This window comes from Meles meles, chromosome 2, assembly GCF_922984935.1.
Source record: "Meles meles chromosome 2, mMelMel3.1 paternal haplotype, whole genome shotgun sequence".
NCBI classification, from domain to species: Eukaryota; Metazoa; Chordata; class Mammalia; order Carnivora; family Mustelidae; genus Meles; species Meles meles.
The window spans coordinates 19781118-19788861 of record NC_060067.1 but is presented as its reverse complement, the minus strand read 5'-3'; the positions used below and the strand labels follow the sequence as shown (position 1 = coordinate 19788861).

The 7744-nt window shown below is 36.8% G+C and overlaps 1 pseudogene; it reads right to left on the bottom strand.

Annotated features, from left to right (window-relative positions):
* Positions 1-4536: 4536 nt before the first annotated feature.
* Positions 4537-4787, bottom strand: LOC123930852 (annotated as a pseudogene).
* Between the last annotated feature and the right edge of the window lie 2957 nt (positions 4788-7744).

Sequence of the window (7744 nt, the reverse complement as noted above, 5' to 3'; positions counted from 1 at the left end):
ACAGAATATGTACAGATATAGATACAATACAGAATCATGTGTAGTGAAAAGATTCTTTCAAAGTCCAAGACCAACTATAGGATTTTAATGTAAGAGAGGACAGAAGCTGATTGAAATGGTTTCAGATCACTTTACAACTAACATTTAAGAAACTACCAACTCGCCAAGGTTTTTTTTTAATTGAAGTATGATTGACATATAATGTTCCATTAGTTTCAAGTGTAAGACATAGTTATTCTACAGCTGTATATGTTACGTTATGATCCCCACAAGTGTCGCTACCAACAGTCATGATGAAACACAATTACAGTACCATTTATTATATTCTCATGCTGTACTTTTAATCCCCATGATTTATTCATTCCGTGACAGGAAAACTCTACCTCCCACTCCCCTTTACCCAATGTGCTCATCATCCTCCCTTCCCTTTGGCAACCAGTTTGTTTTTTGGATTTATATGTTTGTTAATGCTGTGTGTGTAAGTGTCTTGTTTCATTTTTAAAGATTCTATAACTGAAATCATATGGTATTTGTTTTTTTCTCTGACTTATTTCACTTAGCATAATACTCCCTAGATCCATCCATGTTGTCCCAAATGGCAAGATCTCATCCTTTCTATGGCTGACTAATATTCCACTTTATATATCCCATATCTTTTTCTACCCATTAATGGACACTTGGGATGTTTCCATATCTTGGCTATAGTAAATAATGCTACAATAAACATAGGGGTTCATATATATGTATTTTTTTATATTTTTTGAATTAGTGTTTCATTTTCCTTGTTTAAATATTTAGTAGTAGAATTACTATATCACATGTTATTTCTCTTTTTAATTTTCTGAGTAACCTCCATGCTGTTGTCCACAGTGGCTGCACCAATTTCTGCTGACTACACAAGATTTCCTATTTCTCCATATCCTCACCAATACTTATTATTTCTTTACCTTTTTTATTCCTTTTTCTTCTCTATTCCTTCATCTTTCTCTAATTTTTTATTAGAATTGTCTTCCTGTTTGTTTTTTTTATGTGTGTTAAGGTGTATAAGTTCTTTATATATTTTGGATATTAACCCCTAATCATATATATAGCATTTATGGATATCTTCTCCCATTCAGTACATTGTGTTTTCATTTTATTGATGGCTTTCATCCCAGCACAAAGGCTTTTTATTTTGATATAATACCAACAGTTTAATTTTGCTTTATTTCCCTTGCTGCAGTAGACATAACTAGAAAAACTTTGCTAAGGCCTATGTCAAAGAGATTATTGCCTATGTTTTCTTCTAGGAGTTATATGGTTTCAGGTCTTCCATTTAGGTCTTCCATCCATTTTAAGTTTATTTTTATATATGGTGTAAGAAAGTGATCCAATTTAATTCTTGGCATGTAGCTCTGTCCAGTTTTCCCATCACCATTTATTGAAGAAACTGTATTTCCCCGTTATATATTTTTGCCCTCTTTATTGTAGACTAATTGACCATATAGGTGTGGGATTATTTCTGGGCTCTCTATTCTGTTCCATTGATCCATGTGTCTGTTCTTGTGCCAGTACCATATTGTTCTGATTATTCCAGCTTTGTAGTTTATCTTGAAATCTGTGATCCTGGTACTTCCAGGTTTGTTCTTCTTTCTCAAGATTGTTGTGGCTATTTGGAATATTTTGTGGTGCCATACAGAAGTTTTGCAAAAAAAAATACTATTGATATTTTGATATGGATTGCACCAAGTCTGTAGATTGCTTTGAGTAGTATAGATATTTTAATAGTATTGATTATTCTAATCCAGGATCATAGACTATCTTTCCATTTGTTTGTGTCATCTTCAATTTCTTTCATCAAAGTCTTACTGTTCTCAGAGTACAGGTCTTCCACCTCCTTGGCTAAGTTTATTCCTATGTATTTTATTCTTTTTGGTGCAGTTGTAAATGAACCTGTTTTCTTAATTTCTCTTTCTGCTACTTTATTATTAGCATATAGAAACTAAACTCATCTGTGTGTTCATTTTGTATCCTGCAATGTTGCTGAATTCTTTTATTACTTCTAATTCTTTCTTGGTGGAATCTTCAGGGTTTTCTATGTATAGTATCATGTCATCTGCAAGTAACAGACAGTTTTACTTCTTCCTTACCAATGTGGATGTCTGTTTTTTGTTTGTTTATTTGTTTGTTTGTTTGTTTGTTTTTTGTATGACTGCTGTAACTGGGACTTCCAGTACTATGTTGAATAAAAGTGGGGAGATCAGACATCCATGTCTTCTTCCTGATCTTAGAGGAAAAGCACTCAGTGTTTTGCCATTGAATTTGTTAGCTGTGGGTGGTTCATATATGGCCCATATTATTTTGAGGTATGTTTCCACTAAAACACACTTTGTTGAGAGTTTTTATCATGAATGGATATTGGATTTTGTCAAATTTTTTTTTTTCATATATTGAGATTGTCACAAGATTTTAATCAGGGTAATGCTGGCCTTGTAGAATGTGTAAGGAATCTTTCCTTCTTTTCCTACCCCCTCCTCCCCCTCCTCTCCCTCTTCCTCCTCCTCCTCCTCCTCCTCCTCCTCCTCCTCCTTCTTCCTCTTTTTTGGAAAGGTTTTGGAATAATGGATATTATCTCTTCTTTTAATATCTAGTAGAATTCACCTGTGATGCCATCTGGCCCTAGACTTCCATTTGTTGGGATATTTTTATCACTGATTCAATTTTGTTATAGTAATCTGTCTGTTCATATTTTCTATTTCTTCCTGATTCAGTTTTGAAAAACTGTATATTTCTAGAAATTTATCCATTTCTTCCAGGTTGCCCAATTTGTTGACATATAATTTTTCATAATATTCTTTTATAATCCTTTGCATTTCCTTGGTTTCAGTTGTTATTCCTTTTTCATAGCTGATTTTACTCATTTGTGTCCTCTTTTTTCTTTGTTGAGACTGGCTGAAGGCTTATCAACTTTATTCATCTTTTCAAAGAAATGGCTCTTGTTTCATTGATCTTTTCTATATTTTCTTCGAGTTCCTATTTCATTCATTTCTGCTCTGATCTTTTATTTAATTCTTTCTACTAACTTCGGGTTTTGTTTGTTATTCTACTGCTAGTTTCTTGAGGCATAAGGTTAGGTTGTTTGAAACTTTTCTTTTTTCTTGAAGTAGATCTATATCACTATAAACCTCTCTTCTATAACTAATTGGGCATGTCCCAAATAGTTTGGAGTGTTGTTTTTTTATTTGATTTACTTCCAAGTTTTTTGTTGTTGTTGGTGGTGGTTTTTGTTTCTTGTTTTTTAAGATCTTATTTATTTGGTAGACAGAGATCACAAGTAGGCAGAGAGTCAGGCAGAGAGAGAGTAGGAAACAGGCTCCCTGCTGAGCAGAGAGCCCTATGCAGGGCCCAGGATCCTGGGATCATGACCTCAGCAGAAGGCAGGGGCTTTAACACACTGAGCCACCCAGGCACCCCTAACTCCAAGTTTTGTTTTTCTGTTTTTTGTTTTTTTTTTCTTAATTTCCTTTTTGATTTCTTCATTAACACATTGGATGTTCAGTAGAATTTTTTTGGCCATCAGATGTTTGTGTCTTCTTAGGTTTTTTTTTTTCTTGTAATTAATTTATAGTTTAATGCCACTGTAGTTGTAAAAAGATGCTTGCTATGATTTCAGTCTCCCTAAATTTATTGAGACTTGTTTTGTAACCTAAAATGTGATCCATCGTGGAGAATGTTCTATGTGCACTTGAGAAAAAATGTATTCTACTGGTTTTGGATGGAATATTCTGTGTATATGTCTTGAATCCTACCTGTCTAACATGTTGTTCAAAGCCACTGTTTCCTGGTTGACTTCCTGTCTGGATAATCTACTTATTGATGTATGTCAGGTGTTAGTCTCTTACTATTATTGTATTACTGTCAATTTCTCCATCTATATGTATTAAGATATGTTTTATGTATTGTGATATTCCAATGTTGAATGAAAAGGAATTTACAATTGTTATAACCTCTTGTTAGATTGATCCCTTTATCATTATGTAATATTGTCTTTTTTTACAGTCTTGGTTTTGAAGTGTATTTCGTCTTATATTACAAATGCTGACTTTTTTTTCCTTTGATTTGCATGAAATATATTTTTCCATCCTTTACTTTTAGTCTATATGTGTCCTTAGGTCTGAAGTGATTCTCTCATAGGCAACATATAATTTTTTAATCCATTCTGTCCTCTTCTATATTTTGATTAGAGCATTTGAACCATTTATACTTATTTATTTATTTTTTATTCATTTATTTACTTTTGGTTAGGAGAAGCTTTTATATTTGGTGGGGGGTGGCACTAAAATTCAGAAAAGTTTTCCAACCACACACATGAGTGTTATGGGCAGGGGGAGATATCTGTCTATCCAGCCCCAGCCCCCAGACTATGTGGTTTGGGCAGCAATAACAGATATGGGATAATGAACCCCAAAATAAAAAAAAAAACAAACTTGTGTATATGTATGGGGAGAAGAAGGGTGTAAAAGCAGTGGGGAGTTGTGGGGAAAATGACAGACCACGTCAGTACTGGGAATACCACATGTGGGAGGTCATTTCATAATATTTATTGTTGATCATACCATCGTGGATACTGTCTTTGCCCATCAGCAGTCATGGTGACTTAGAAGTCATGGTGACAGTGATGTTGAAAGTGGGAACTCCACCAGGATGGCTGCCCAGAAGTAGGGTGAATCCTTATAGCCAGTGACAGCTAAATGCTGACAGGTCCCATCAGCCATGAAGTTGTTGATATAGGAATTCCACCTGGACATGGAACTGCTCATAGAGCTGCTTCAGCACTGCTGCTGGGCCATGGGTAGGCTCTGGGGATTCAGGCTGGTGGACTAAGCCATTTACATTTGAAACAATTATTGATAGGTATATAGTTGTTGCCATCTATTGATTGTTTTCTGGTTATTTTATAGTTGTACTCTGTTCCTTTCTTCTCTTTCTCTATTTCCTTGTGATTGATGACTTTCTTTAGTGTTATTCTTGGCTTTCTTTCTCTTTATTTTTTGTGTGTATATTATAGCCTTTTGGTTTGTGGTACTATGAAGTTCATACATGACATCCTAAGTATATAACAGTCTAAATTAAGTTGATGGTTACTTAAGTACAAACACATTCTAAAAGAACTTCATTTTTACTTCTACCTCCAAAGTTTATGCCTATGTTGTCATATTTTACATTTTTTGATATTGTGAGTTCCCTTAACTAAGTTTAATTTTACTATTTTTGTCTTTTAACCTTTATAACCTTTTAACCTTTATACTCATTTCTAAGTGATTATTCTACTTCTTTACTCATGATATTTTTTTCATAAATTCGATGAAATGATCTTGTATATTGTCATCTCCTGTGTAGACTGTGTGCACCTGGTGACTTTGCCTGGGTGGCTAGAGCTGTGGCTGTTGTGGGCTGGTGGTCCTGGGTACTCTGTGTTAGGGCTGCTCTGGTGGGATGGCAGAGCTAAAGTGGGCATGGACTAAGACAGTCCTACAACTTTGCAGAAGGCTCCATCACCAGACACCTGAAGCTAAAGTGATTGCAAGTCGGTGTCTTGGGGTTCTTTGTGCAGAGGGCAACCTAGCCAGATAGCTGAAGCTGAAGTAGATGAAAGGCAGGGTTTCTTGGAGTGCTTTATGTATGGGACCCACTGATGGTGTGCCCGGGGCTCAAGTGGGCATCAGCCAGGGGGTCATATGGTGCATTGCACAGGGGTTGCCTTGGTGGGGTGGCTGGAGCCAAGTAGAGTGTGGGCCGAGGGTGGGTCTCAGGGAACTCTCTGCAGCAGGCACCCTGAAGAGCAGCTAGAGCCAGAATAGTAAAGGCCTCTATCTTACAGGGTGCTTTGTGCCTATATCACCTTAGCAAGATAACTGATGCTATACTGAGCACTGACCGGGGTGTCCTTGTGTATGCTACATTGGGGCTGCTTTGACTGGGGCTGCTGTAAATCAGGAGCCCTCGGCTCACTAAAGCAGTAGTCCAGCTAGGGTGCCCAGACCTTGCTCTTGTCCATGCTATCAAGATGCGGGTGAACATAAACCATTGTACTCACGAGTCTCTCAGACCTGGTGAGATTTTCTAGCAGCTCCCTGCTGTTTGGAAGGGTTCTAGGGCTGATTCCTTTATATTCTACTTGTCCTTTTAAACCTTAGATCTTTTCGTGTGCCCCAGACCAGATAAAACTGCTTCTAGTCCCAGGTATTCTCTCCCCACTGCAGTTCACAGAATCAGAGGTGTAGGCTCCCTTTGTTTTGTGCCTCCGTGTCTCCATCTCTCCGTGTCTCCATCTCCATTCTCTCTCATTCTTTGTTTGGTCCCTCTATCTTTTTTTGTGCAAAAGCCATGCGAGTTAGCCCTCAGTTCTTCTTCAGAAAGAATGGCTCTATACGTAGATGTAAATTAGGTATGTCCACGGAGGAGGTAAGTTAAGTGTCTTCCTGTATCTCCATCTTAGACCAGAGCTCCTCATCCAAAAATATTTTATTTTTATTTTTATTTTTTGTTATTTTTAGAGAGGGAAAGGAGGAGAGGCGTGGGGGTGGGGAGGAGCAGAGGGAGACGGAAAGAGAGAATCTTAAGTAGGCTTCATGCACAGCACAGAGCCTATGAGGGGCTCCAACTCACAATAGTATTTTAAGAGGTAGCTTTTAAATGTCTGTGTGAAAGATTTCTCTGAATTTTTACCTTATTAATTTTTACCAATTTACTAATTACTAATTTTTACTTTAAGTATTTATTAAGTATATCTCATTTTACATTTTTATCAGGAAGTGTTTGTAACTTTTCTATAGCATAGAATTTAATATTGCTTCAAAATGTAATATACAGGCAAATTTTTTGTCAGTGTTCTATGTGTACTTGAGCTCATATATATTCTCTCTTACAGGATATAATATTTATTTTTGGTTTTGCCTCAAATCCTTTTTATTAATTTAATTTTATTTTTTTTCAGTGTACTAAGATTCATTGTTTATGCACCATACCCAGTGCCCAATGCAATACATGCCTTCCTTAATACCCACCACAGGTTCACCCAAACCCCCACCCCTCTCCCCTCCAGAATGCTCAGTTTGTTCTTAGCATCCACAGTCTCTCATGGTTTGTCTCCCCCTCCAATTTCCCCCAACTCACTTCTCCTCTCCATCTCCCAACGTCCTCCATGTTCTTCCTTATGCTCCACAAGTAAGTGAAACCATATGATAATTGACTCTCTCTGTTTGACTTATTTCACTCAACATAATCTCCACCATTCCCATCCATATTGATACAAAAGTTGTATCCTTTCTGATGGAGGCATAATACTCCATTGTATATATGGACCATATCTTCTTTATCCATTTGTCTGTTGAAGGGCATCTCGGCTCTTTCCACAGTTTGGCGACTGTGGCCATTGTTTCTGTGAACATTGGGATACAGATGGCCCTTCTTTCCACTACATCTGTATCTTTGATACAGATATCAGATATCAAAGATACATCTGTATCTTTGAGGTAAATACCAAGTAGTGCAATTGCAGGGTCATAGGGTAGCTCTATTTTTAATTTCTTAAGGATTCTCCACACTGTTTTCCAAAGTGGCTGTACCAACATGCATTCCTACCAACAGTGTAAGAGTGTTCCCCTTTCTCCACATCATCTCCACCACTTGTTGTTTACTCTTTTGTTGATTTTGGCCATTCTGACTGGTGTACGGTGGTATCACAATGTGGTTTTGATTTGAA